Genomic DNA, 26900 nt, shown 5'->3' with positions numbered 1-26900 from the left:
GGAGGACTCGAGGCGCCGACAATAAGCTCCTGCTGATGGATTCCATCACAAAGACCAAATACATTTTAGCCACTTTTGAAAAGTCAGTCGATAAATAGACCTTCTCAACGAACAGACCACCGGCAGCAGAGTGGCGCAGCGGAAGCGTGCTGGGCCCATAACCCAGAGGTCGATGGATCGAAACCATCCTCTGCTAATTGATTCTTTTTATACAGGTCATCATTATATTTCTTCGATAAGACTGATATTGTGCTACATTGCAACTTTCGTCTCCAAACTATTAAGGGGTTTTTTATTGCTTACCCCTCGGTTCTTCGTAGATATGTAAAGGGTTTGCTTGGAAGAGGTGTGCATGTATTTGTAAGCCACCCTTCACCTTTTAAACTCCTCCGATGATCTTCTACTATGGTAAAATGGAACTCACACTGTAAAAAAAAAAGCAAGCTATTCTTACATAAAAATTGCCATATAGCATTGCAGCTTCTCACCTGACATGATGAGAAAATCACCGTGAAGTGTGGCAAGAAACTAAAGGCAGACCTGTCATGCCAGGGGGGTTAGCTCAAGTGGCAGAGCGCTCGCTTTGCATGTGAGAGGCAGCGGGATCGATGCCCGCATTCTCCAAGAGTTATTTTTCACATGGTAGCAGTGATTGTCTTTTTACCTCATGCTCAAAACTCCAACAGCTAAAACTAGGAGGCTTTCGATCAAGGACAAAACAAGCCTTCGATAGCTCAGCTGGTAGAGCCGAAGACTGTAGAAGAAAGTTAGCAATCCTTAGGTCGCTGGTTCAATTCCGGCTCGAAGGAGTTTTGCGCATTCTATCGGAAGGTTCATCCGGCTGGTAAACACAGCCCAGCTATGCTCGTTCCGTCCACCTACAAACAGCTCTTCTAGAAAGGTCTCCTCCGTTGTACCTGAGGAGTGAGGAGATCAAAACGTAAGCACAAATCAACAGAGAGTTTTTTGTCTTCTCCGTAGATATGTAAAGGCTTTGCTTGGAAGAGGCGTGCATGTATTTGGAAGCCACCCTTCACCTTGTAAAGTCCTCCGATGATCTTCTACTATGGCAACATGGAACTCACACTTAAAAAAAAAAAAAAAAAAAGCTATTCTTACAGAAAAAAAATACCATATAACAATGCAGCTTCTCACCTGACATGATAAGAAAATCCCTATGAAGTGTCGCAAGAAACTAAAGGCACAACTGTCACGCCAGGGGAATTAGCTCAAGTGGTAGAGCGCTTGCTTCGCATGTGAGAGGCAGCGGGATCGATGCCCGCATTCTCCAAGAGTTATTTTTCACATGGTAGCAGTGATTGCCTTTTCACCTCATGCTCAAAACTCCAACAGCTAAAACTAGGAGGCTTTCAACCAAGGCCAAGACAAGCCTTCAATAGCTCAGCTGGTAGAGCCAAAGACTGTAGATGTAAATGAGCAAATCCTTGGGTTGCTGGTTCAATTCCAGCTCGAAGGATGTTTGCGCATTCTATCGGAGGGCTCATCCTGCTAGTAAACACAGCCCAGCTATGCTCCCTCTGTCCACCTACAAACAGCTCTTCTAGAAGGGTCTCCTCCGTTGTACCTGAGGAGTTCAAAACGTAAGCACAAAGCAACAGAGAGTTTTTTGTTGGGAGAGCAGCTCAGCCGAAAGCTAACGTGGAACCTTTTACACCCCTAGAATGCTACTCGAGCCAAAGAGACCATCGCCCCTGAATAAACACAGCCCAGCTAAGCTGCTTCCGTCCACATACAAAGAGCTCTTTTCCAAAAGTCTCCTCCATTCTAACTCGGGAGTTCAAAACGTAGGCAGCGAGCAACAGAGTTATTTGTCGGGAGAGCAATTGAAAGACGACGTGGAACCTTCTTCACTCGTACATAGGCTGCTACTTAAGCAAAAAAGACCATCGTCCCTGGGTGGGCTTGAACCACCATCCTTTCGGTTAACAGCCGAACGCGCTAACCAATTGCGCCACAGAGACGCAAACAGATCTTTCTACAGGAACTCTCAGCCAGGCAGGCCAGGCACAGGTTTCTCAGATCAACTTTTTAACATAATATGACAAAAAGAAATCAGCAAAAACAAAGAGACAATTGCTGATGCTCAGGAGGACTCGAGGCGCCGACAATAAGCTCCTGCTGATGGATTCCATCACAAAGACCAAATACATTTTAGCCACTTTTGAAAAGTCAGTCGATAAATAGACCTTCTCAACGAACAGACCACCGGCAGCAGAGTGGCGCAGCCGAAGCGTTCTGGGCCCATAACCCAGAGGTCGATGGATCGAAACCATCCTCTGCTAATTGATTCTTTTTATACAGGTCATCATTATATTTCTTCGATAAGACTGATATTGTGCTACATTGCAACTTTCGTCTCCAAACTATTAAGGGGTTTTTTATTGCTTACCCCTCGGTTCTTCGTAGATATGTAAAGGGTTTGCTTGGAAGAGGTGTGCATGTATTTGGAAGCCACCCTTCACCTTGTAAAGTCCTCCGATGATCTTCTACTATGGCAACATGGAACTCACACTTACAAAAAAAAAAAAAAAAAAAAAAAAAAGCTATTCTTACAGAAAAAAAATACCATATAACAATGCAGCTTCTCACCTGACATGATAAGAAAATCCCTATGAAGTGTGGCAAGAAACTAAAGGCACAACTGTCCCGCCAGGGGAATTAGCTCAAGTGGTAGAGCGCTCGCTTCGCATGTGAGAGGCAGCGGGATCGATGCCCGCATTCTCCAAGAGTTATTTTTCACATGGTAGCAGTGATTGCCTTTTCACCTCATGCTCAAAACTCCAACAGCTAAAACTAGGAGGCTTTCAACCAAGACCAAGACAAGCCTTCAATAGCTCAGCTGGTAGAGCCAAAGACTGTAGATGTAAATGAGCAAATCCTTGGGTTGCTGGTTCAATTCCAGCTCGAAGGATGTTTGCGCGTTCTATCGGAGGGCTCATCCTGCTAGTAAACACAGCCCAGCTATGCTCCCTCTGTCCACCTACAAACAGCTCTTCTAGAAGGGTCTCCTCCGTTGTACCTGAGGAGTTCAAAACGTAAGCACAAAGCAACAGAGAGTTTTTTGTTGGGAGAGCAGCTCAGCCGAAAGCTAACGTGGAACCTTTTACACCCCTAGAATGCTACTCGAGCCAAAGAGACCATCGCCCCTGAATAAACACAGCCCAGCTAAGCTGCTTCCGTCCACATACAAAGAGCTCTTTTCCAAAAGTCTCCTCCATTCTAACTCGGGAGTTCAAAACGTAGGCAGCGAGCAACAGAGTTATTTGTCGGGAGAGCAATTGAAAGACGACGTGGAACCTTCTTCACTCGTACATAGGCTGCTACTTAAGCAAAAAAGACCATCGTCCCTGGGTGGGCTTGAACCACCATCCTTTCGGTTAACAGCCGAACGCGCTAACCAATTGCGCCACAGAGACGCAAACAGATCTTTCTACAGGAACTCTCAGCCAGGCAGGCCAGGCACAGGTTTCTCAGATCAACTTTTTAACATAATATGACAAAAAGAAATCAGCAAAAACAAAGAGACAATTGCTGATGCTCAGGAGGACTCGAGGCGCCGACAATAAGCTCCTGCTGATGGATTCCATCACAAAGACCAAATACATTTTAGCCACTTTTGAAAAGTCAGTCGATAAATAGACCTTCTCAACGAACAGACCACCGGCAGCAGAGTGGCGCAGCGGAAGCGTGCTTGGCCCATAACCCAGAGGTCGATGGATCGAAACCATCCTCTGCTAGTTGATTCTTTTTATAAAGGTCATCATTATATTTCTTCGATAAGACTGATATTGTGCTACATTGCAACTTTCGTCTCCAAACTATTAAGGGGTTTTTTATTGCTTACCCCTCGGTTCTTCGTAGATATGTAAAGGGTTTGCTTGGAAGAGGTGTGCATGTATTTGTAAGCCACCCTTCACCTTTTAAACTCCTCCGATGATCTTCTACTATGGTAAAATGGAACTCACACTGTAAAAAAAAAAGCAAGCTATTCTTACATAAAAATTGCCATATAGCATTGCAGCTTCTCACCTGACATGATGAGAAAATCACCGTGAAGTGTGGCAAGAAACTAAAGGCAGACCTGTCATGCCAGGGGGATTAGCTCAAGTGGCAGAGCGCTCGCTTTGCATGCGAGAGGCAGCGGGATCGATGCCCGCATTCTCCAAGAGTTATTTTTCACATGGTAGCAGTGATTGTCTTTTTACCTCATGCTCAAAACTCCAACAGCTAAAACTAGGAGGCTTTCGATCAAGGACAAAACAAGCCTTCGATAGCTCAGCTGGTAGAGCCGAAGACTGTAGAAGAAAGTTAGCAATCCTTAGGTCGCTGGTTCAATTCCGGCTCGAAGGAGTTTTGCGCATTCTATCGGAAGGTTCATCCGGCTGGTAAACACAGCCCAGCTATGCTCGTTCCGTCCACCTAGAAACAGCTCTTCTAGAAAGGTCTCCTCCGTTGTACCTGAGGAGTGAGGAGATCAAAACGTAAGCACAAATCAACAGAGAGTTTTTTGTCTTCTCCGTAGATATGTAAAGGCTTTGCTTGGAAGAGGCGTGCATGTATTTGGAAGCCACCCTTCACCTTGTAAAGTCCTCCGATGATCTTCTACTATGGCAACATGGAACTCACACTTAAAAAAAAAAAAAAAAAAACAAAAAAGCTATTCTTACAGAAAAAAAATACCATATAACAATGCAGCTTCTCACCTGACATGATAAGAAAATCCCTATGAAGTGTGGCAAGAAACTAAAGGCACAACTGTCACGCCAGGGGAATTAGCTCAAGTGGTAGAGCGCTCGCTTCGCATGTGAGAGGCAGCGGGATCGATGCCCGCATTCTCCAAGAGTTATTTTTCACATGGTAGCAGTGATTGCCTTTTCACCTCATGCTCAAAACTCCAACAGCTAAAACTAGGAGGCTTTCAACCAAGGCCAAGACAAGCCTTCAATAGCTCAGCTGGTAGAGCCAAAGACTGTAGATGTAAATGAGCAAATCCTTGGGTTGCTGGTTCAATTCCAGCTCGAAGGATGTTTGCGCGTTCTATCGGAGGGCTCATCCTGCTAGTAAACACAGCCCAGCTATGCTCCCTCTGTCCACCTACAAACAGCTCTTCTAGAAGGGTCTCCTCCGTTGTACCTGAGGAGTTCAAAACGTAAGCACAAAGCAACAGAGAGTTTTTTGTTGGGAGAGCAGCTCAGCCGAAAGCTAACGTGGAACCTTTTACACCCCTAGAATGCTACTCGAGCCAAAGAGACCATCGCCCCTGAATAAACACAGCCCAGCTAAGCTGCTTCCGTCCACATACAAAGAGCTCTTTTCCAAAAGTCTCCTCCATTCTAACTCGGGAGTTCAAAACGTAGGCAGCGAGCAACAGAGTTATTTGTCGGGAGAGCAATTGAAAGACGACGTGGAACCTTCTTCACTCGTACATAGGCTGCTACTTAAGCAAAAAAGACCATCGTCCCTGGGTGGGCTTGAACCACCATCCTTTCGGTTAACAGCCGAACGCGCTAACCAATTGCGCCACAGAGACGCAAACAGATCTTTCTACAGGAACTCTCAGCCAGGCAGGCCAGGCACAGGTTTCTCAGATCAACTTTTTAACATAATATGACAAAAAGAAATCAGCAAAAACAAAGAGACAATTGCTGATGCTCAGGAGGACTCGAGGCGCCGACAATAAGCTCCTGCTGATGGATTCCATCACAAAGACCAAATACATTTTAGCCACTTTTGAAAAGTCAGTCGATAAATAGACCTTCTCAACGAACAGACCACCGGCAGCAGAGTGGCGCAGCGGAAGCGTGCTTGGCCCATAACCCAGAGGTCGATGGATCGAAACCATCCTCTGCTAGTTGATTCTTTTTATAAAGGTCATCATTATATTTCTTCGATAAGACTGATATTGTGCTACATTGCAACTTTCGTCTCCAAACTATTAAGGGGTTTTTTATTGCTTACCCCTCGGTTCTTCGTAGATATGTAAAGGGTTTGCTTGGAAGAGGTGTGCATGTATTTGTAAGCCACCCTTCACCTTTTAAACTCCTCCGATGATCTTCTACTATGGTAAAATGGAACTCACACTGTAAAAAAAAAAGCAAGCTATTCTTACATAAAAATTGCCATATAGCATTGCAGCTTCTCACCTGACATGATGAGAAAATCACCGTGAAGTGTGGCAAGAAACTAAAGGCAGACCTGTCATGCCAGGGGGATTAGCTCAAGTGGCAGAGCGCTCGCTTTGCATGCGAGAGGCAGCGGGATCGATGCCCGCATTCTCCAAGAGTTATTTTTCACATGGTAGCAGTGATTGTCTTTTTACCTCATGCTCAAAACTCCAACAGCTAAAACTAGGAGGCTTTCGATCAAGGACAAAACAAGCCTTCGATAGCTCAGCTGGTAGAGCCGAAGACTGTAGAAGAAAGTTAGCAATCCTTAGGTCGCTGGTTCAATTCCGGCTCGAAGGAGTTTTGCGCATTCTATCGGAAGGTTCATCCGGCTGGTAAACACAGCCCAGCTATGCTCGTTCCGTCCACCTAGAAACAGCTCTTCTAGAAAGGTCTCCTCCGTTGTACCTGAGGAGTGAGGAGATCAAAACGTAAGCACAAATCAACAGAGAGTTTTTTGTCTTCTCCGTAGATATGTAAAGGCTTTGCTTGGAAGAGGCGTGCATGTATTTGGAAGCCACCCTTCACCTTGTAAAGTCCTCCGATGATCTTCTACTATGGCAACATGGAACTCACACTTAAAAAAAAAAAAAAAAAAACAAAAAAGCTATTCTTACAGAAAAAAAATACCATATAACAATGCAGCTTCTCACCTGACATGATAAGAAAATCCCTATGAAGTGTGGCAAGAAACTAAAGGCACAACTGTCCCGCCAGGGGAATTAGCTCAAGTGGTAGAGCGCTCGCTTCGCATGTGAGAGGCAGCGGGATCGATGCCCGCATTCTCCAAGAGTTATTTTTCACATGGTAGCAGTGATTGCCTTTTCACCTCATGCTCAAAACTCCAACAGCTAAAACTAGGAGGCTTTCAACCAAGGCCAAGACAAGCCTTCAATAGCTCAGCTGGTAGAGCCAAAGACTGTAGATGTAAATGAGCAAATCCTTGGGTTGCTGGTTCAATTCCAGCTCGAAGGATGTTTGCGCGTTCTATCGGAGGGCTCATCCTGCTAGTAAACACAGCCCAGCTATGCTCCCTCTGTCCACCTACAAACAGCTCTTCTAGAAGGGTCTCCTCCGTTGTACCTGAGGAGTTCAAAACGTAAGCACAAAGCAACAGAGAGTTTTTTGTTGGGAGAGCAGCTCAGCCGAAAGCTAACGTGGAACCTTTTACACCCCTAGAATGCTACTCGAGCCAAAGAGACCATCGCCCCTGAATAAACACAGCCCAGCTAAGCTGCTTCCGTCCACATACAAAGAGCTCTTTTCCAAAAGTATCCTCCATTCTAACTCGGGAGTTCAAAACGTAGGCAGCGAGCAACAGAGTTATTTGTCGGGAGAGCAATTGAAAGACGACGTGGAACCTTCTTCACTCGTACATAGGCTGCTACTTAAGCAAAAAAGACCATCGTCCCTGGGTGGGCTTGAACCACCATCCTTTCGGTTAACAGCCGAACGCGCTAACCAATTGCGCCACAGAGACGCAAACAGATCTTTCTACAGGAACTCTCAGCCAGGCAGGCCAGGCACAGGTTTCTCAGATCAACTTTTTAACATAATATGACAAAAAGAAATCAGCAAAAACAAAGAGACAATTGCTGATGCTCAGGAGGACTCGAGGCGCCGACAATAAGCTCCTGCTGATGGATTCCATCACAAAGACCAAATACATTTTAGCCACTTTTGAAAAGTCAGTCGATAAATAGACCTTCTCAACGAACAGACCATCGGCAGCAGAGTGGCGCAGCGGAAGCGTGCTGGGCCCATAATCCAGAGGTCGATGGATCGAAACCATCCTCTGCTAGTTGATTCTTTTTATACAGGTCATCATTATATTTCTTCGATAAGACTGATATTGTGCTACATTGCAACTTTCGTCTCCAAACTATTAAGGGTTTTTTTATTGCTTACCCCTCGGTTCTTCGTAGATATGTAAAGGGTTTGCTTGGAAGAGGTGTGCATGTATTTGTAAGCCACCCTTCACCTTTTAAACTCCTCCGATGATCTTCTACTATGGTAAAATGGAACTCACACTGTAAAAAAAAAAGCAAGCTATTCTTACATAAAAATTGCCATATAGCATTGCAGCTTCTCACCTGACATGATGAGAAAATCACCGTGAAGTGTGGCAAGAAACTAAAGGCAGACCTGTCATGCCAGGGGGATTAGCTCAAGTGGCAGAGCGCTCGCTTTGCATGCGAGAGGCAGCGGGATCGATGCCCGCATTCTCCAAGAGTTATTTTTCACATGGTAGCAGTGATTGTCTTTTTACCTCATGCTCAAAACTCCAACAGCTAAAACTAGGAGGCTTTCGATCAAGGACAAAACAAGCCTTCGATAGCTCAGCTGGTAGAGCCGAAGACTGTAGAAGAAAGTTAGCAATCCTTAGGTCGCTGGTTCAATTCCGGCTCGAAGGAGTTTTGCGCATTCTATCGGAAGGTTCATCCGGCTGGTAAACACAGCCCAGCTATGCTCGTTCCGTCCACCTACAAACAGCTCTTCTAGAAAGGTCTCCTCCGTTGTACCTGAGGAGTGAGGAGATCAAAACGTAAGCACAAATCAACAGAGAGTTTTTTGTCTTCTCCGTAGATATGTAAAGGCTTTGCTTGGAAGAGGCGTGCATGTATTTGGAAGCCAACCTTCACCTTGTAAAGTCCTCCGATGATCTTCTACTATGGCAACATGGAACTCACACTTAAAAAAAAAAAAAAAAAAAAAAAAAAGCTATTCTTACAGAAAAAAAATACCATATAACAATGCAGCTTCTCACCTGACATGATAAGAAAATCCCTATGAAGTGTGGCAAGAAACTAAAGGCACAACTGTCCCGCCAGGGGAATTAGCTCAAGTGGTAGAGCGCTCGCTTCGCATGTGAGAGGCAGCGGGATCGATGCCCGCATTCTCCAAGAGTTATTTTTCACATGGTAGCAGTGATTGCCTTTTCACCTCATGCTCAAAACTCCAACAGCTAAAACTAGGAGGCTTTCAACCAAGGCCAAGACAAGCCTTCAATAGCTCAGCTGGTAGAGCCAAAGACTGTAGATGTAAATGAGCAAATCCTTGGGTTGCTGGTTCAATTCCAGCTCGAAGGATGTTTGCGCGTTCTATCGGAGGGCTCATCCTGCTAGTAAACACAGCCCAGCTATGCTCCCTCTGTCCACCTACAAACAGCTCTTCTAGAAGGGTCTCCTCCGTTGTACCTGAGGAGTTCAAAACGTAAGCACAAAGCAACAGAGAGTTTTTTGTTGGGAGAGCAGCTCAGCCGAAAGCTAACGTGGAACCTTTTACACCCCTAGAATGCTACTCGAGCCAAAGAGACCATCGCCCCTGAATAAACACAGCCCAGCTAAGCTGCTTCCGTCCACATACAAAGAGCTCTTTTCCAAAAGTATCCTCCATTCTAACTCGGGAGTTCAAAACGTAGGCAGCGAGCAACAGAGTTATTTGTCGGGAGAGCAATTGAAAGACGACGTGGAACCTTCTTCACTCGTACATAGGCTGCTACTTAAGCAAAAAAGACCATCGTCCCTGGGTGGGCTTGAACCACCATCCTTTCGGTTTACAGCCGAACGCGCTAACCAATTGCGCCACAGAGACGCAAACAGATCTTTCTACAGGAACTCTCAGCCAGGCAGGCCAGGCACAGGTTTCTCAGATCAACTTTTTAACATAATATGACAAAAAGAAATCAGCAAAAACAAAGAGACAATTGCTGATGCTCAGGAGGACTCGAGGCGCCGACAATAAGCTCCTGCTGATGGATTCCATCACAAAGACCAAATACATTTTAGCCACTTTTGAAAAGTCAGTCGATAAATAGACCTTCTCAACGAACAGACCACCGGCAGCAGAGTGGCGCAGCGGAAGCGTGCTGGGCCCATAATCCAGAGGTCGATGGATCGAAACCATCCACTGCTAGTTGATTCTTTTTATACAGGTCATCATTATATTTCTTCGATAAGACTGATATTGTGCTACATTGCAACTTTCGTCTCCAAATTATTAAGGGGTTTTTTATTGCTTACCCCTCGGTTCTTCGTAGATATGTAAAGGGTTTGCTTGGAAGAGGTGTGCATGTATTTGTAAGCCACCCTTCACCTTTTAAACTCCTCCGATGATCTTCTACTATGGTAAAATGGAACTCACACTGTAAAAAAAAAAGCAAGCTATTCTTACATAAAAATTGCCATATAGCATTGCAGCTTCTCACCTGACATGATGAGAAAATCACCGTGAAGTGTGGCAAGAAACTAAAGGCAGACCTGTCATGCCAGGGGGATTAGCTCAAGTGGCAGAGCGCTCGCTTTGCATGCGAGAGGCAGCGGGATCGATGCCCGCATTCTCCAAGAGTTATTTTTCACATGGTAGCAGTGATTGTCTTTTTACCTCATGCTCAAAACTCCAACAGCTAAAACTAGGAGGCTTTCGATCAAGGACAAAACAAGCCTTCGATAGCTCAGCTGGTAGAGCCGAAGACTGTAGAAGAAAGTTAGCAATCCTTAGGTCGCTGGTTCAATTCCGGCTCGAAGGAGTTTTGCGCATTCTATCGGAAGGTTCATCCGGCTGGTAAACACAGCCCAGCTATGCTCGTTCCGTCCACCTACAAACAGCTCTTCTAGAAAGGTCTCCTCCGTTGTACCTGAGGAGTGAGGAGATCAAAACGTAAGCACAAATCAACAGAGAGTTTTTTGTCTTCTCCGTAGATATGTAAAGGCTTTGCTTGGAAGAGGCGTGCATGTATTTGGAAGCCACCCTTCACCTTGTAAAGTCCTCCGATGATCTTCTACTATGGCAACATGGAACTCACACTTAAAAAAAAAAAAAAGCTATTCTTACAGAAAAAAAATACCATATAACAATGCAGCTTCTCACCTGACATGATAAGAAAATCCCTATGAAGTGTGGCAAGAAACTAAAGGCACAACTGTCCCGCCAGGGGAATTAGCTCAAGTGGTAGAGCGCTCGCTTCGCATGTGAGAGGCAGCGGGATCGATGCCCGCATTCTCCAAGAGTTATTTTTCACATGGTAGCAGTGATTGCCTTTTCACCTCATGCTCAAAACTCCAACAGCTAAAACTAGGAGGCTTTCAACCAAGGCCAAGACAAGCCTTCAATAGCTCAGCTGGTAGAGCCAAAGACTGTAGATGTAAATGAGCAAATCCTTCGGTTGCTGGTTCAATTCCAGCTCGAAGGATGTTTGCGCGTTCTATCGGAGGGCACATCCTGCTAGTAAACACAGCCCAGCTATGCTCCCTCTGTCCACCTACAAACAGCTCTTCTAGAAGGGTCTCCTCTGTTGTACCTGAGGAGTTCAAAATGTAAGCACAAAGCAACAGAGAGTTTTTTGTTGGGAGAGCAGCTCAGCCGAAAGCTAACGTGGAACCTTTTACACCCCTAGAATGCTACTCGAGCCAAAGAGACCATCGCCCCTGAATAAACACAGCCCAGCTAAGCTGCTTCCGTCCACATACAAAGAGCTCTTTTCCAAAAGTATCCTCCATTCTAACTCGGGAGTTCAAAACGTAGGCAGCGAGCAACAGAGTTATTTGTCGGGAGAGCAATTGAAAGACGACGTGAAACCTTCTTCACTCGTACATAGGCTGCTACTTAAGCAAAAAAGACCATCGTCCCTGGGTGGGCTTGAACCACCATCCTTTCGGTTAACAGCTGAACGCGCTAACCAATTGCGCCACAGAGACGCAAACAGATCTTTCTACAGGAACTCTCAGCCAGGCAGGCCAGGCACAGGTTTCTCAGATCAACTTTTTAACATAATATGACAAAAAGAAATTAGCAAAAACAAAGAGACAATTGCTGATGCTCAGGAGGACTCGAGGCGCCGACAATAAGCTCCTGCTGATGGATTCCATCACAAAGACCAAATACATTTTAGCCACTTTTGAAAAGTCAGTCGATAAATAGACCTTCTCAACGAACAGACCACCGGCAGCAGAGTGGCGCAGCGGAAGCGTGCTGGGCCCATAACCCAGAGGTCGATGGATCGAAACCATCCTCTGCTAGTTGATTCTTTTTATACAGGTCATCATTATATTTCTTCGATAAGACTGATATTGTGCTACATTGCAACTTTCGTCTCCAAACTATTAAGGGGTTTTTTATTGCTTACCCCTCGGTTCTTCGTAGATATGTAAAGGGTTTGCTTGGAAGAGGTGTGCATGTATTTGTAAGCCACCCTTCACCTTTTAAACTCCTCCGATGATCTTCTACTATGGTAAAATGGAACTCACACTGTAAAAAAAAAAACAAGCTATTCTTACATAAAAATTGCCATATAGCATTGCAGCTTCTCACCTGACATGATGAGAAAATCACCGTGAAGTGTGGCAAGAAACTAAAGGCAGACCTGTCATGCCAGGGGGATTAGCTCAAGTGGCAGAGCGCTCGCTTTGCATGCGAGAGGCAGCGGGATCGATGCCCGCATTCTCCAAGAGTTATTTTTCACATGGTAGCAGTGATTGTCTTTTTACCTCATGCTCAAAACTCCAACAGCTAAAACTAGGAGGCTTTCGATCAAGGACAAAACAAGCCTTCGATAGCTCAGCTGGTAGAGCCGAAGACTGTAGAAGAAAGTTAGCAATCCTTAGGTCGCTGGTTCAGTTCCGGCTCGAAGGAGTTTTGCGCATTCTATCGGAAGGTTCATCCGGCTGGTAAACACAGCCCAGCTATGCTCGTTCCGTCCACCTACAAACAGCTCTTCTAGAAAGGTCTCCTCCGTTGTACCTGAGGAGTGAGGAGATCAAAACGTAAGCACAAATCAACTGAGAGTTTTTTGTCTTCTCCGTAGATATGTAAAGGCTTTGCTTGGAAGAGGCGTGCATGTATTTGGAAGCCACCCTTCACCTTGTAAAGTCCTCCGATGATCTTCTACTATGGCAACATGGAACTCACACTTAAAAAAAAAAAAAAAAAAAAAAGCTATTCTTACAGAAAAAAAATACCATATAACAATGCAGCTTCTCACCTGACATGATAAGAAAATCCCTATGAAGTGTGGCAAGAAACTAAAGGCACAACTGTCCCGCCAGGGGAATTAGCTCAAGTGGTAGAGCGCTCGCTTCGCATGTGAGAGGCAGCGGGATCGATGCCCGCATTCTCCAAGAGTTATTTTTCACATGGTAGCAGTGATTGCCTTTTCACCTCATGCTCAAAACTCCAACAGCTAAAACTAGGAGGCTTTCAACCAAGGCCAAGACAAGCCTTCAATAGCTCAGCTGGTAGAGCCAAAGACTGTAGATGTAAATGAGCAAATCCTTGGGTTGCTGGTTCAATTCCAGCTCGAAGGATGTTTGCGCGTTCTATCGGAGGGCTCATCCTGCTAGTAAACACAGCCCAGCTATGCTCCCTCTGTCCACCTACAAACAGCTCTTCTAGAAGGGTCTCCTCCGTTGTACCTGAGGAGTTCAAAACGTAAGCACAAAGCAACAGAGAGTTTTTTGTTGGGAGAGCAGCTCAGCCGAAAGCTAACGTGGAACCTTTTACACCCCTAGAATGCTACTCGAGCCAAAGAGACCATCGCCCCTGAATAAACACAGCCCAGCTAAGCTGCTTCCGTCCACATACAAAGAGCTCTTTTCCAAAAGTATCCTCCATTCTAACTCGGGAGTTCAAAACGTAGGCAGCGAGCAACAGAGTTATTTGTCGGGAGAGCAATTGAAAGACGACGTGGAACCTTCTTCACTCGTACATAGGCTGCTACTTAAGCAAAAAAGACCATCGTCCCTGGGTGGGCTTGAACCACCATCCTTTCGGTTAACAGCCGAACGCGCTAACCAATTGCGCCACAGAGACGCAAACAGATCTTTCTACAGGAACTCTCAGCCAGGCAGGCCAGGCACAGGTTTCTCAGATCAACTTTTTAACATAATATGACAAAAAGAAATCAGCAAAAACAAAGAGACAATTGCTGATGCTCAGGAGGACTCGAGGCGCCGACAATAAGCTCCTGCTGATGGATTCCATCACAAAGACCAAATACATTTTAGCCACTTTTGAAAAGTCAGTCGATAAATAGACCTTCTCAACGAACAGACCACCGGCAGCAGAGTGGCGCAGCGGAAGCGTGCTGGGCCCATAATCCAGAGGTCGATGGATCGAAACCATCCTCTGCTAGTTGATTCTTTTTATACAGGTCATCATTATATTTCTTCGATAAGACTGATATTGTGCTACATTGCAACTTTCGTCTCCAAACTATTAAGGGGTTTTTTATTGCTTACCCCTCGGTTCTTCGTAGATATGTAAAGGGTTTGCTTGGAAGAGGTGTGCATGTATTTGTAAGCCACCCTTCACCTTTTAAACTCCTCCGATGATCTTCTACTATGGTAAAATGGAACTCACACTGTAAAAAAAAAAGCAAGCTATTCTTACATAAAAATTGCCATATAGCATTGCAGCTTCTCACCTGACATGATGAGAAAATCACCGTGAAGTGTGGCAAGAAACTAAAGGCAGACCTGTCATGCCAGGGGGATTAGCTCAAGTGGCAGAGCGCTCGCTTTGCATGCGAGAGGCAGCGGGATCGATGCCCGCATTCTCCAAGAGTTATTTTTCACATGGTAGCAGTGATTGTCTTTTTACCTCATGCTCAAAACTCCAACAGCTAAAACTAGGAGGCTTTCGATCAAGGACAAAACAAGCCTTCGATAGCTCAGCTGGTAGAGCCGAAGACTGTAGAAGAAAGTTAGCAATCCTTAGGTCGCTGGTTCAATTCCGGCTCGAAGGAGTTTTGCGCATTCTATCGGAAGGTTCATCCGGCTGGTAAACACAGCCCAGCTATGCTCGTTCCGTCCACCTACAAACAGCTCTTCTAGAAAGGTCTCCTCCGTTGTACCTGAGGAGTGAGGAGATCAAAACGTAAGCACAAATCAACAGAGAGTTTTTTGTCTTCTCCGTAGATATGTAAAGGCTTTGCTTGGAAGAGGCGTGCATGTATTTGGAAGCCACCCTTCACCTTGTAAAGTCCTCCGATGATCTTCTACTATGGCAACATGGAACTCACACTTAAAAAAAAAAAAAAAAAAAAAGCTATTCTTACAGAAAAAAAATACCATATAACAATGCAGCTTCTCACCTGACATGATAAGAAAATCCCTATGAAGTGTGGCAAGAAACTAAAGGCACAACTGTCCCGCCAGGGGAATTAGCTCAAGTGGTAGAGCGCTCGCTTCGCATGTGAGAGGCAGCGGGATCGATGCCCGCATTCTCCAAGAGTTATTTTTCACATGGTAGCAGTGATTGCCTTTTCACCTCATGCTCAAAACTCCAACAGCTAAAACTAGGAGGCTTTCAACCAAGGCCAAGACAAGCCTTCAATAGCTCAGCTGGTAGAGCCAAAGACTGTAGATGTAAATGAGCAAATCCTTGGGTTGCTGGTTCAATTCCAGCTCGAAGGATGTTTGCGCGTTCTATCGGAGGGCTCATCCTGCTAGTAAACACAGCCCAGCTATGCTCCCTCTGTCCACCTACAAACAGCTCTTCTAGAAGGGTCTCCTCCGTTGTACCTGAGGAGTTCAAAACGTAAGCACAAAGCAACAGAGAGTTTTTTGTTGGGAGAGCAGCTCAGCCGAAAGCTAACGTGGAACCTTTTACACCCCTAGAATGCTACTCGAGCCAAAGAGACCATCGCCCCTGAATAAACACAGCCCAGCTAAGCTGCTTCCGTCCACATACAAAGAGCTCTTTTCCAAAAGTATCCTCCATTCTAACTCGGGAGTTCAAAACGTAGGCAGCGAGCAACAGAGTTATTTGTCGGGAGAGCAATTGAAAGACGACGTGGAACCTTCTTCACTCGTACATAGGCTGCTACTTAAGCAAAAAAGACCATCGTCCCTGGGTGGGCTTGAACCACCATCCTTTCGGTTAACAGCCAAACGCGCTAACCAATTGCGCCACAGAGACGCAAACAGATCTTTCTACAGGAACTCTCAGCCAGGCAGGCCAGGCACAGGTTTCTCAGATCAACTTTTTAACATAATATGACAAAAAGAAATCAGCAAAAACAAAGAGACAATTGCTGATGCTCAGGAGGACTCGAGGCGCCGACAATAAGCTCCTGCTGATGGATTCCATCACAAAGACCAAATACATTTTAGCCACTTTTGAAAAGTCAGTCGATAAATAGACCTTCTCAACGAACAGACCACCGGCAGCAGAGTGGCGCAGCGGAAGCGTGCTGGGCCCATAACCCAGAGGTCGATGGATCGAAACCATCCTCTGCTAGTTGATTCTTTTTATACAGGTCATCATTATATTTCTTCGATAAGACTGATATTGTGCTACATTGCAACTTTCGTCTCCAAACTATTAAGGGGTTTTTTATTGCTTACCCCTCGGTTCTTCGTAGATATGTAAAGGGTTTGCTTGGAAGAGGTGTGCATGTATTTGTAAGCCACCCTTCACCTTTTAAACTCCTCCGATGATCTTCTACTATGGTAAAATGGAACTCACACTGTAAAAAAAAAAGCAAGCTATTCTTACATAAAAATTGCCATATAGCATTGCAGCTTCTCACCTGACATGATGAGAAAATCACCGTGAAGTGTGGCAAGAAACTAAAGGCAGACCTGTCATGCCAGGGGGATTAGCTCAAGTGGCAGAGCGCTCGCTTTGCATGCGAGAGGCAGCGGGATCGATGCCCGCATTCTCCAAGAGTTATTTTTCACATGGTAGCAGTGATTGTCTTTTTACCTCATGCTCAAAACTCCAACAGCTAAAACTAGGAGGCTTTCGATCAAGGACAAAACAAGCCTTCGATAGCTCAGCTGGTAGAGCCGAAGACTGTAGAAGAAAGTTAGCAATCCTTAGGTCGCTGGTTCAATTCCGGCTCGAAGGAGTTTTGCGCATTCTATCGGAAGGTTCATCCGGCTGGGAAACACAGCCCAGCTATGCTCGTTCCGTCCACCTACAAACAGCTCTTCTAGAAAGGTCTCCTCCGTTGTACCTGAGGAGTGAGGAGATCAAAACGTAAGCACAAATCAACAGAGAGTTTTTTGTCTTCTCCGTAGATATGTAAAGGCTTTGCTTGGAAGAGGCGTGCATGTATTTGGAAGCCACCCTTCACCTTGTAAAGTCCTCCGATGATCTTCTACTATGGCAACATGGAACTCACACTTAAAAAAAAAAAAAAAAAAAAAAGCTATTCTTACAGAAAAAAAATACCATATAACAATGCAGCTTCTCACCTGACATGATAAGAAAATCCCTATGAAGTGTGGCAAGAAACTAAAGGCACAACTGTCCCGCCAGGGGAATTAGCTCAAGTGGTAGAGCGCTCGCTTCGCATGTGAGAGGCAGCGGGATCGATGCCCGCATTCTCCAAGAGTTATTTTTCACATGGTAGCAGTGATTGCCTTTTCACCTCATGCTCAAAACTCCAACAGCTAAAACTAGGAGGCTTTCAACCAAGGCCAAGACAAGCCTTCAATAGCTCAGCTGGTAGAGCCAAAGACTGTAGATGTAAATGAGCAAATCCTTCGGTTGCTAGTTCAATTCCAGCTCGAAGGATGTTTGCGCGTTCTATCGGAGGGCTCATCCTGCTAGTAAACACAGCCCAGCTATGCTCCCTCTGTCCACCTACAAACAGCTCTTCTAGAAGGGTCTCCTCCGTTGTACCTGAGGAGTTCAAAACGTAAGCACAAAGCAACAGAGAGTTTTTTGTTGGAAGAGCAGCTCAGCCGAAAGCTAACGTGGAACCTTTTACACCCCTAGAATGCTACTCGAGCCAAAGAGACCATCGCCCCTGAATAAACACAGCCCAGCTAAGCTGCTTCCGTCCACATACAAAGAGCTCTTTTCCAAAAGTATCCTCCATTCTAACTCGGGAGTTCAAAACGTAGGCAGCGAGCAACAGAGTTATTTGTCGGGAGAGCAATTGAAAGACGACGTGGAACCTTCTTCACTCGTACATAGGCTGCTACTTAAGCAAAAAAGACCATCGTCCCTGGGTGGGCTTGAACCACCATCCTTTCGGTTAACAGCCGAACGCGCTAACCAATTGCGCCACAGAGACGCCAACAGATCTTGCTACAGGAACTCTCAGCCAGGCAGGCCAGGCACAGGTTTCTCAGATCAACTTTTTAACATAATATGACAAAAAGAAATCAGCAAAAACAAAGAGACAATTGCTGATGCTCAGGAGGACTCGAGGCGCCGACAATAAGCTCCTGCTGATGGATTCCATCACAAAGACCAAATACATTTTAGCCACTTTTGAAAAGTCAGTCGATAAATAGACCTTCTCAACGAACAGACCACCGGCAGCAGAGTGGCGCAGCGGAAGCGTGCTGGGCCCATAACCCAGAGGTCGATGGATCGAAACCATCCTCTGCTAGTTGATTCTTTTTATACAGGTCATCATTATATTTCTTCGATAAGACTGATATTGTGCTACATTGCAACTTTCGTCTCCAAACTATTAAGGGGTTTTTTATTGCTTACCCCTCGGTTCTTCGTAGATATGTAAAGGGTTTGCTTGGAAGAGGTGTGCATGTATTTGTAAGCCACCCTTCACCTTTTAAACTCCTCCGATGATCTTCTACTATGGTAAAATGGAACTCACACTGTAAAAAAAAAAGCAAGCTATTCTTACATAAAAATTGCCATATAGCATTGCAGCTTCTCACCTGACATGATGAGAAAATCACCGTGAAGTGTGGCAAGAAACTAAAGGCAGACCTGTCATGCCAGGGGGATTAGCTCAAGTGGCAGAGCGCTCGCTTTGCATGCGAGAGGCAGCGGGATCGATGCCCGCATTCTCCAAGAGTTATTTTTCACATGGTAGCAGTGATTGTCTTTTTACCTCATGCTCAAAACTCCAACAGCTAAAACTAGGAGGCTTTCGATCAAGGACAAAACAAGCCTTCGATAGCTCAGCTGGTAGAGCCGAAGACTGTAGAAGAAAGTTAGCAATCCTTAGGTCGCTGGTTCAATTCCGGCTCGAAGGAGTTTTGCGCATTCTATCGGAAGGTTCATCCGGCTGGTAAACACAGCCCAGCTATGCTCGTTCCGTCCACCTACAAACAGCTCTTCTAGAAAGGTCTCCTCCGTTGTACCTGAGGAGTGAGGAGATCAAAACGTAAGCACAAATCAACAGAGAGTTTTTTGTCTTCTCCGTAGATATGTAAAGGCTTTGCTTGGAAGAGGCGTGCATGTATTTGGAAGCCACCCTTCACCTTGTAAAGTCCTCCGATGATCTTCTACTATGGCAACATGGAACTCACACTTAAAAAAAAAAAAAAAAAAAGCTATTCTTACAGAAAAAAAATACCATATAACAATGCAGCTTCTCACCTGACATGATAAGAAAATCCCTATGAAGTGTGGCAAGAAACTAAATGCACAACTGTCCCGCCAGGGGAATTAGCTCAAGTGGTAGAGCGCTCGCTTCGCATGTGAGAGGCAGCGGGATCGATGCCCGCATTCTCCAAGAGTTATTTTTCACATGGTAGCAGTGATTGCCTTTTCACCTCATGCTCAAAACTCCAACAGCTAAAACTAGGAGGCTTTCAACCAAGGCCAAGACAAGCCTTCAATAGCTCAGCTGGTAGAGCCAAAGACTGTAGATGTAAATGAGCAAATCCTTGGGTTGCTGGTTCAATTCCAGCTCGAAGGATGTTTGCGCGTTCTATCGGAGGGCTCATCCTGCTAGTAAACACAGCCCAGCTATGCTCCCTCTGTCCACCTACAAACAGCTCTTCTAGAAGGGTCTCCTCCGTTGTACCTGAGGAGTTCAAAACGTAAGCACAAAGCAACAGAGAGTTTTTTGTTGGGAGAGCAGCTCAGCCGAAAGCTAACGTGGAACCTTTTACACCCCTAGAATGCTACTCGAGCCAAAGAGACCATCGCCCCTGAATAAACACAGCCCAGCTAAGCTGCTTCCGTCCACATACAAAGAGCTCTTTTCCAAAAGTATCCTCCATTCTAACTCGGGAGTTCAAAACGTAGGCAGCGAGCAACAGAGTTATTTGTCGGGAGAGCAATTGAAAGACGACGTGGAACCTTCTTCACTCGTACATAGGCTGCTACTTAAGCAAAAAAGACCATCGTCCCTGGGTGGGCTTGAACCACCATCCTTTCGGTTAACAGCCGAACGCGCTAACCAATTGCGCCACAGAGACGCAAACAGATCTTTCTACAGGAACTCTCAGCCAGGCAGGCCAGGCACAGGTTTCTCAGATCAACTTTTTAACATAATATGACAAAAAGAAATCAGCAAAAACAAAGAGACAATTGCTGATGCTCAGGAGGACTCGAGGCGCCGACAATAAGCTCCTGCTGATGGATTCCATCACAAAGACCAAATACATTTTAGCCACTTTTGAAAAGTCAGTCGATAAATAGACCTTCTCAACGAACAGACCACCGGCAGCAGAGTGGCGCAGCGGAAGCGTGCTGGGCCCATAACCCAGAGGTCGATGGATCGAAACCATCCTCTGCTAGTTGATTCTTTTTATACAGGTCATCATTATATTTCTTCGATAAGACTGATATTGTGCTACATTGCAACTTTCGTCTCCAAACTATTAAGGGGTTTTTTATTGCTTACCCCTCGGTTCTTCGTAGATATGTAAAGGGTTTGCTTGGAAGAGGTGTGCATGTATTTGTAAGCCACCCTTCACCTTTTAAACTCCTCCGATGATCTTCTACTATGGTAAAATGGAACTCACACTGTAAAAAAAAAAGCAAGCTATTCTTACATAAAAATTGCCATATAGCATTGCAGCTTCTCACCTGACATGATGAGAAAATCACCGTGAAGTGTGGCAAGAAGCTAAAGGCAGACCTGTCATGCCAGGGGGATTAGCTCAAGTGGCAGAGCGCTCGCTTTGCATGCGAGAGGCAGCGGGATCGATGCCCGCATTCTCCAAGAGTTATTTTTCACATGGTAGCAGTGATTGTCTTTTTACCTCATGCTCAAAACTCCAACAGCTAAAACTAGGAGGCTTTCGATCAAGGACAAAACAAGCCTTCGATAGCTCAGCTGGTAGAGCCGAAGACTGTAGAAGAAAGTTAGCAATCCTTAGGTCGCTGGTTCAATTCCGGCTCGAAGGAGTTTTGCGCATTCTATCGGAAGGTTCATCCGGCTGGTAAACACAGCCCAGCTATGCTCGTTCCGTCCACCTACAAACAGCTCTTCTAGAAAGGTCTCCTCCGTTGTACCTGAGGAGTGAGGAGATCAAAACGTAAGCACAAATCAACAGAGAGTTTTTTGTCTTCTCCGTAGATATGTAAAGGCTTTGCTTGGAAGAGGCGTGCATGTATTTGGAAGCCACCCTTCACCTTGTAAAGTCCTCCGATGATCTTCTACTATGGCAACATGGAACTCACACTTAAAAAAAAAAAAAAAAAAAGCTATTCTTACAGAAAAAAAATACCATATAACAATGCAGCTTCTCACCTGACATGATAAGAAAATCCCTATGAAGTGTGGCAAGAAACTAAAGGCACAACTGTCCCGCCAGGGGAATTAGCTCAAGTGGTAGAGCGCTCGCTTCGCATGTGAGAGGCAGCGGGATCGATGCCCGCATTCTCCAAGAGTTATTTTTCACATGGTAGCAGTGATTGCCTTTTCACCTCATGCTCAAAACTCCAACAGCTAAAACTAGGAGGCTTTCAACCAAGGCCAAGACAAGCCTTCAATAGCTCAGCTGGTAGAGCCAAAGACTGTAGATGTAAATGAGCAAATCCTTCGGTTGCTGGTTCAATTCCAGCTCGAAGGATGTTTGCGCGTTCTATCGGAGGGCTCATCCTGCTAGTAAACACAGCCCAGCTATGCTCCCTCTGTCCACCTACAAACAGCTCTTCTAGAAGGGTCTCCTCCGTTGTACCTGAGGAGTTCAAAACGTAAGCACAAAGCAACAGAGAGTTTTTTGTTGGGAGAGCAGCTCAGCCGAAAGCTAACGTGGAACCTTTTACACCCCTAGAATGCTACTCGAGCCAAAGAGACCATCGCCCCTGAATAAACACAGCCCAGCTAAGCTGCTTCCGTCCACATACAAAGAGCTCTTTTCCAAAAGTATCCTCCATTCTAACTCGGGAGTTCAAAACGTAGGCAGCGAGCAACAGAGTTATTTGTCGGGAGAGCAATTGAAAGACGACGTGGAACCTTCTTCACTCGTACATAGGCTGCTACTTAAGCAAAAAAGACCATCGTCCCTGGGTGGGCTTGAACCACCATCCTTTCGGTTAACAGCCGAACGCGCTAACCAATTGCGCCACAGAGACGCAAACAGATCTTTCTACAGGAACTCTCAGCCAGGCAGGCCAGGCACAGGTTTCTCAGATCAACTTTTTAACATAATATGACAAAAAGAAATCAGCAAAAACAAAGAGACAATTGCTGATGCTCAGGAGGACTCGAGGCGCCGACAATAAGCTCCTGCTGATGGATTCCATCACAAAGACCAAATACATTTTAGCCACTTTTGAAAAGTCAGTCGATAAATAGACCTTCTCAACGAACAGACCACCGGCAGCAGAGTGGCGCAGCGGAAGCGTGCTGGGCCCATAACCCAGAGGTCGATGGATCGAAACCATCCTCTGCTAGTTGATTCTTTTTATACAGGTCATCATTATATTTCTTCGATAAGACTGATATTGTGCTACATTGCAACTTTCGTCTCCAAACTATTAAGGGGTTTTTTATTGCTTACCCCTCGGTTCTTCGTAGATATGTAAAGGGTTTGCTTGGAAGAGGTGTGCATGTATTTGTAAGCCACCCTTCACCTTTTAAACTCCTCCGATGATCTTCTACTATGGTAAAATGGAACTCACACTGTAAAAAAAAAAGCAAGCTATTCTTACATAAAAATTGCCATATAGCATTGCAGCTTCTCACCTGACATGATGAGAAAATCACCGTGAAGTGTGGCAAGAAGCTAAAGGCAGACCTGTCATGCCAGGGGGATTAGCTCAAGTGGCAGAGCGCTCGCTTTGCATGCGAGAGGCAGCGGGATCGATGCCCGCATTCTCCAAGAGTTATTTTTCACATGGTAGCAGTGATTGTCTTTTTACCTCATGCTCAAAACTCCAACAGCTAAAACTAGGAGGCTTTCGATCAAGGACAAAACAAGCCTTCGATAGCTCAGCTGGTAGAGCCGAAGACTGTAGAAGAAAGTTAGCAATCCTTAGGTCGCTGGTTCAATTCCGGCTCGAAGGAGTTTTGCGCATTCTATCGGAAGGTTCATCCGGCTGGTAAACACAGCCCAGCTATGCTCGTTCCGTCCACCTACAAACAGCTCTTCTAGAAAGGTCTCCTCCGTTGTACCTGAGGAGTGAGGAGATCAAAACGTAAGCACAAATCAACAGAGAGTTTTTTGTCTTCTCCGTAGATATGTAAAGGCTTTGCTTGGAAGAGGCGTGCATGTATTTGGAAGCCACCCTTCACCTTGTAAAGTCCTCCGATGATCTTCTACTATGGCAACATGGAACTCACACTTAAAAAAAAAAAAAAAAAAAAAAAAAAGCTATTCTTACAGAAAAAAAATACCATATAACAATGCAGCTTCTCACCTGACATGATAAGAAAATCCCTATGAAGTGTGGCAAGAAACTAAAGGCACAACTGTCCCGCCAGGGGAATTAGCTCAAGTGGTAGAGCGCTCGCTTCGCATGTGAGAGGCAGCGGGATCGATGCCCGCATTCTCCAAGAGTTATTTTTCACATGGTAGCAGTGATTGCCTTTTCACCTCATGCTCAAAACTCCAACAGCTAAAACTAGGAGGCTTTCAACCAAGGCCAAGACAAGCCTTCAATAGCTCAGCTGGTAAAGCCAAAGACTGTAGATGTAAATGAGCAAATCCTTCGGTTGCTGGTTCAATTCCAGCTCGAAGGATGTTTGCGCGTTCTATCGGAGGGCTCATCCTGCTAGTAAACACAGCCCAGCTATGCTCCCTCTGTCCACCTACAAACAGCTCTTCTAGAAGGGTCTCCTCCGTTGTACCTGAGGAGTTCAAAACGTAAGCACAAAGCAACAGAGAGTTTTTTGTTGGGAGAGCAGCTCAGCCGAAAGCTAACGTGGAACCTTTTACACCCCTAGAATGCTACTCGAGCCAAAGAGACCATCGCCCCTGAATAAACACAGCCCAGCTAAGCTGCTTCCGTCCACATACAAAGAGCTCTTTTCCAAAAGTATCCTCCATTCTAACTCGGGAGTTCAAAACGTAGGCAGCGAGCAACAGAGTTATTTGTCGGGAGAGCAATTGAAAGACGACGTGGAACCTTCTTCACTCGTACATAGGCTGCTACTTAAGCAAAAAAGACCATCGTCCCTGGGTGGGCTTGAACCACCATCCTTTCGGTTAACAGCCGAACGCGCTAACCAATTGCGCCACAGAGACGCAAACAGATCTTTCTACAGGAACTCTCAGCCAGGCAGGCCAGGCACAGGTTTCTCAGATCAACTTTTTAACATAATATGACAAAAAGAAATCAGCAAAAACAAAGAGACAATTGCTGATGCTCAGGAGGACTCGAGGCGCCGACAATAAGCTCCTGCTGATGGATTCCATCACAAAGACCAAATACATTTTAGCCACTTTTGAAAAGTCAGTCGATAAATAGACCTTCTCAACGAACAGACCACCGGCAGCAGAGTGGCGCAGCGGAAGCGTGCTGGGCCCATAACCCAGAGGTCGATGGATCGAAACCATCCTCTGCTAGTTGATTCTTTTTATACAGGTCATCATTATATTTCTTCGATAAGACTGATATTGTGCTACATTGCAACTTTCGTCTCCAAACTATTAAGGGGTTTTTTATTGCTTACCCCTCGGTTCTTCGTAGATATGTAAAGGGTTTGCTTGGAAGAGGTGTGCATGTATTTGTAAGCCACCCTTCACCTTTTAAACTCCTCCGATGATCTTCTACTATGGTAAAATGGAACTCACACTGTAAAAAAAAAAGCAAGCTATTCTTACATAAAAATTGCCATATAGCATTGCAGCTTCTCACCTGACATGATGAGAAAATCACCGTGAAGTGTGGCAAGAAGCTAAAGGCAGACCTGTCATGCCAGGGGGATTAGCTCAAGTGGCAGAGCGCTCGCTTTGCATGCGAGAGGCAGCGGGATCGATGCCCGCATTCTCCAAGAGTTATTTTTCACATGGTAGCAGTGATTGTCTTTTTACCTCATGCTCAAAACTCCAACAGCTAAAACTAGGAGGCTTTCGATCAAGGACAAAACAAGCCTTCGATAGCTCAGCTGGTAGAGCCGAAGACTGTAGAAGAAAGTTAGCAATCCTTAGGTCGCTGGTTCAATTCCGGCTCGAAGGAGTTTTGCGCATTCTATCGGAAGGTTCATCCGGCTGGTAAACACAGCCCAGCTATGCTCGTTCCGTCCACCTACAAACAGCTCTTCTAGAAAGGTCTCCTCCGTTGTACCTGAGGAGTGAGGAGATCAAAACGTAAGCACAAATCAACAGAGAGTTTTTTGTCTTCTCCGTAGATATGTAAAGGCTTTGCTTGGAAGAGGCGTGCATGTATTTGGAAGCCACCCTTCACCTTGTAAAGTCCTCCGATGATCTTCTACTATGGCAACATGGAACTCACACTTAAAAAAAAAAAAAAAAAAAAAAAAAGCTATTCTTACAGAAAAAAAATACCATATAACAATGCAGCTTCTCACCTGACATGATAAGAAAATCCCTATGAAGTGTGGCAAGAAACTAAAGGCACAACTGTCCCGCCAGGGGAATTAGCTCAAGTGGTAGAGCGCTCGCTTCGCATGTGAGAGGCAGCGGGATCGATGCCCGCATCCTCCAAGAGTTATTTTTCACATGGTAGCAGTGATTGCCTTTTCACCTCATGCTCAAAACTCCAACAGCTAAAACTAGGAGGCTTTCAACCAAGGCCAAGACAAGCCTTCAATAGCTCAGCTGGTAAAGCCAAAGACTGTAGATGTAAATGAGCAAATCCTTCGGTTGCTGGTTCAATTCCAGCTCGAAGGATGTTTGCGCGTTCTATCGGAGGGCTCATCCTGCTAGTAAACACAGCCCAGCTATGCTCCCTCTGTCCACCTACAAACAGCTCTTCTAGAAGGGTCTCCTCCGTTGTACCTGAGGAGTTCAAAACGTAAGCACAAAGCAACAGAGAGTTTTTTGTTGGGAGAGCAGCTCAGCCGAAAGCTAACGTGGAACCTTTTACACCCCTAGAATGCTACTCGAGCCAAAGAGACCATCGCCCCTGAATAAACACAGCCCAGCTAAGCTGCTTCCGTCCACATACAAAGAGCTCTTTTCCAAAAGTATCCTCCATTCTAACTCGGGAGTTCAAAACGTAGGCAGCGAGCAACAGAGTTATTTGTCGGGAGAGCAATTGAAAGACGACGTGGAACCTTCTTCACTCGTACATAGGCTGCTACTTAAGCAAAAAAGACCATCGTCCCTGGGTGGGCTTGAACCACCATCCTTTCGGTTAACAGCCGAACGCGCTAACCAATTGCGCCACAGAGACGCAAACAGATCTTTCTACAGGAACTCTCAGCCAGGCAGGCCAGGCACAGGTTTCTCAGATCAACTTTTTAACATAATATGACAAAAAGAAATCAGCAAAAACAAAGAGACAATTGCTGATGCTCAGGAGGACTCGAGGCGCCGACAATAAGCTCCTGCTGATGGATTCCATCACAAAGACCAAATACATTTTAGCCACTTTTGAAAAGTCAGTCGATAAATAGACCTTCTCAACGAACAGACCACCGGC

At 45.4% G+C, this 26900-nt stretch overlaps 33 non-coding genes across 33 annotated transcripts; 22 read left to right on the top strand and 11 right to left on the bottom strand.

The window, feature by feature from the left end:
- Positions 1-1908: 1908 nt before the first annotated feature.
- Positions 1909-1982, bottom strand: TRNAN-GUU (transfer RNA asparagine (anticodon GUU)). Its single transcript has one exon. It is a non-coding gene; the product is annotated as a tRNA-Asn (tRNA).
- A 691-nt stretch (positions 1983-2673) lies between these two features.
- TRNAA-CGC (transfer RNA alanine (anticodon CGC)) lies at positions 2674-2746 on the top strand. Its single transcript has one exon. It is a non-coding gene; the product is annotated as a tRNA-Ala (tRNA).
- Positions 2747-3363: 617 nt separating this feature from the next.
- TRNAN-GUU (transfer RNA asparagine (anticodon GUU)) lies at positions 3364-3437 on the bottom strand. Its single transcript has one exon. It is a non-coding gene; the product is annotated as a tRNA-Asn (tRNA).
- A 676-nt stretch (positions 3438-4113) lies between these two features.
- On the top strand, positions 4114-4186 carry TRNAA-UGC (transfer RNA alanine (anticodon UGC)). The gene has a single exon. It is a non-coding gene; the product is annotated as a tRNA-Ala (tRNA).
- A 601-nt stretch (positions 4187-4787) lies between these two features.
- Positions 4788-4860, top strand: TRNAA-CGC (transfer RNA alanine (anticodon CGC)). The gene has a single exon. It is a non-coding gene; the product is annotated as a tRNA-Ala (tRNA).
- Positions 4861-5477: 617 nt separating this feature from the next.
- On the bottom strand, positions 5478-5551 carry TRNAN-GUU (transfer RNA asparagine (anticodon GUU)). The gene has a single exon. It is a non-coding gene; the product is annotated as a tRNA-Asn (tRNA).
- A 676-nt stretch (positions 5552-6227) lies between these two features.
- TRNAA-UGC (transfer RNA alanine (anticodon UGC)) lies at positions 6228-6300 on the top strand. The gene has a single exon. It is a non-coding gene; the product is annotated as a tRNA-Ala (tRNA).
- Positions 6301-6901: 601 nt separating this feature from the next.
- TRNAA-CGC (transfer RNA alanine (anticodon CGC)) lies at positions 6902-6974 on the top strand. Its single transcript has one exon. It is a non-coding gene; the product is annotated as a tRNA-Ala (tRNA).
- Positions 6975-7591: 617 nt separating this feature from the next.
- Positions 7592-7665, bottom strand: TRNAN-GUU (transfer RNA asparagine (anticodon GUU)). The gene has a single exon. It is a non-coding gene; the product is annotated as a tRNA-Asn (tRNA).
- Positions 7666-8341: 676 nt separating this feature from the next.
- TRNAA-UGC (transfer RNA alanine (anticodon UGC)) lies at positions 8342-8414 on the top strand. Its single transcript has one exon. It is a non-coding gene; the product is annotated as a tRNA-Ala (tRNA).
- Positions 8415-9015: 601 nt separating this feature from the next.
- Positions 9016-9088, top strand: TRNAA-CGC (transfer RNA alanine (anticodon CGC)). The gene has a single exon. It is a non-coding gene; the product is annotated as a tRNA-Ala (tRNA).
- A 617-nt stretch (positions 9089-9705) lies between these two features.
- On the bottom strand, positions 9706-9779 carry TRNAY-GUA (transfer RNA tyrosine (anticodon GUA)). The gene has a single exon. It is a non-coding gene; the product is annotated as a tRNA-Tyr (tRNA).
- Positions 9780-10455: 676 nt separating this feature from the next.
- Positions 10456-10528, top strand: TRNAA-UGC (transfer RNA alanine (anticodon UGC)). Its single transcript has one exon. It is a non-coding gene; the product is annotated as a tRNA-Ala (tRNA).
- A 589-nt stretch (positions 10529-11117) lies between these two features.
- On the top strand, positions 11118-11190 carry TRNAA-CGC (transfer RNA alanine (anticodon CGC)). The gene has a single exon. It is a non-coding gene; the product is annotated as a tRNA-Ala (tRNA).
- A 1367-nt stretch (positions 11191-12557) lies between these two features.
- On the top strand, positions 12558-12630 carry TRNAA-UGC (transfer RNA alanine (anticodon UGC)). The gene has a single exon. It is a non-coding gene; the product is annotated as a tRNA-Ala (tRNA).
- Positions 12631-13227: 597 nt separating this feature from the next.
- On the top strand, positions 13228-13300 carry TRNAA-CGC (transfer RNA alanine (anticodon CGC)). The gene has a single exon. It is a non-coding gene; the product is annotated as a tRNA-Ala (tRNA).
- A 617-nt stretch (positions 13301-13917) lies between these two features.
- On the bottom strand, positions 13918-13991 carry TRNAN-GUU (transfer RNA asparagine (anticodon GUU)). The gene has a single exon. It is a non-coding gene; the product is annotated as a tRNA-Asn (tRNA).
- Positions 13992-14667: 676 nt separating this feature from the next.
- On the top strand, positions 14668-14740 carry TRNAA-UGC (transfer RNA alanine (anticodon UGC)). The gene has a single exon. It is a non-coding gene; the product is annotated as a tRNA-Ala (tRNA).
- Positions 14741-15336: 596 nt separating this feature from the next.
- On the top strand, positions 15337-15409 carry TRNAA-CGC (transfer RNA alanine (anticodon CGC)). Its single transcript has one exon. It is a non-coding gene; the product is annotated as a tRNA-Ala (tRNA).
- Positions 15410-16776: 1367 nt separating this feature from the next.
- TRNAA-UGC (transfer RNA alanine (anticodon UGC)) lies at positions 16777-16849 on the top strand. The gene has a single exon. It is a non-coding gene; the product is annotated as a tRNA-Ala (tRNA).
- Positions 16850-17446: 597 nt separating this feature from the next.
- TRNAA-CGC (transfer RNA alanine (anticodon CGC)) lies at positions 17447-17519 on the top strand. Its single transcript has one exon. It is a non-coding gene; the product is annotated as a tRNA-Ala (tRNA).
- A 617-nt stretch (positions 17520-18136) lies between these two features.
- TRNAN-GUU (transfer RNA asparagine (anticodon GUU)) lies at positions 18137-18210 on the bottom strand. Its single transcript has one exon. It is a non-coding gene; the product is annotated as a tRNA-Asn (tRNA).
- Positions 18211-18886: 676 nt separating this feature from the next.
- On the top strand, positions 18887-18959 carry TRNAA-UGC (transfer RNA alanine (anticodon UGC)). Its single transcript has one exon. It is a non-coding gene; the product is annotated as a tRNA-Ala (tRNA).
- Positions 18960-19553: 594 nt separating this feature from the next.
- TRNAA-CGC (transfer RNA alanine (anticodon CGC)) lies at positions 19554-19626 on the top strand. The gene has a single exon. It is a non-coding gene; the product is annotated as a tRNA-Ala (tRNA).
- A 617-nt stretch (positions 19627-20243) lies between these two features.
- Positions 20244-20317, bottom strand: TRNAN-GUU (transfer RNA asparagine (anticodon GUU)). Its single transcript has one exon. It is a non-coding gene; the product is annotated as a tRNA-Asn (tRNA).
- Positions 20318-20993: 676 nt separating this feature from the next.
- Positions 20994-21066, top strand: TRNAA-UGC (transfer RNA alanine (anticodon UGC)). Its single transcript has one exon. It is a non-coding gene; the product is annotated as a tRNA-Ala (tRNA).
- Positions 21067-21660: 594 nt separating this feature from the next.
- On the top strand, positions 21661-21733 carry TRNAA-CGC (transfer RNA alanine (anticodon CGC)). Its single transcript has one exon. It is a non-coding gene; the product is annotated as a tRNA-Ala (tRNA).
- Positions 21734-22350: 617 nt separating this feature from the next.
- TRNAN-GUU (transfer RNA asparagine (anticodon GUU)) lies at positions 22351-22424 on the bottom strand. The gene has a single exon. It is a non-coding gene; the product is annotated as a tRNA-Asn (tRNA).
- Positions 22425-23100: 676 nt separating this feature from the next.
- Positions 23101-23173, top strand: TRNAA-UGC (transfer RNA alanine (anticodon UGC)). The gene has a single exon. It is a non-coding gene; the product is annotated as a tRNA-Ala (tRNA).
- Positions 23174-23774: 601 nt separating this feature from the next.
- TRNAA-CGC (transfer RNA alanine (anticodon CGC)) lies at positions 23775-23847 on the top strand. Its single transcript has one exon. It is a non-coding gene; the product is annotated as a tRNA-Ala (tRNA).
- Positions 23848-24464: 617 nt separating this feature from the next.
- TRNAN-GUU (transfer RNA asparagine (anticodon GUU)) lies at positions 24465-24538 on the bottom strand. Its single transcript has one exon. It is a non-coding gene; the product is annotated as a tRNA-Asn (tRNA).
- A 676-nt stretch (positions 24539-25214) lies between these two features.
- TRNAA-UGC (transfer RNA alanine (anticodon UGC)) lies at positions 25215-25287 on the top strand. The gene has a single exon. It is a non-coding gene; the product is annotated as a tRNA-Ala (tRNA).
- Positions 25288-26577: 1290 nt separating this feature from the next.
- On the bottom strand, positions 26578-26651 carry TRNAN-GUU (transfer RNA asparagine (anticodon GUU)). The gene has a single exon. It is a non-coding gene; the product is annotated as a tRNA-Asn (tRNA).
- Positions 26652-26900: the final 249 nt, after the last annotated feature.

Source organism: Anomaloglossus baeobatrachus, chromosome 3, assembly GCF_048569485.1.
Source record: "Anomaloglossus baeobatrachus isolate aAnoBae1 chromosome 3, aAnoBae1.hap1, whole genome shotgun sequence".
Lineage (NCBI taxonomy): Eukaryota > Metazoa > Chordata > Amphibia > Anura > Aromobatidae > Anomaloglossus > Anomaloglossus baeobatrachus.
Note: the sequence above shows the minus strand (reverse complement) of the source record. Positions and strands in the feature narration are given on the sequence as shown.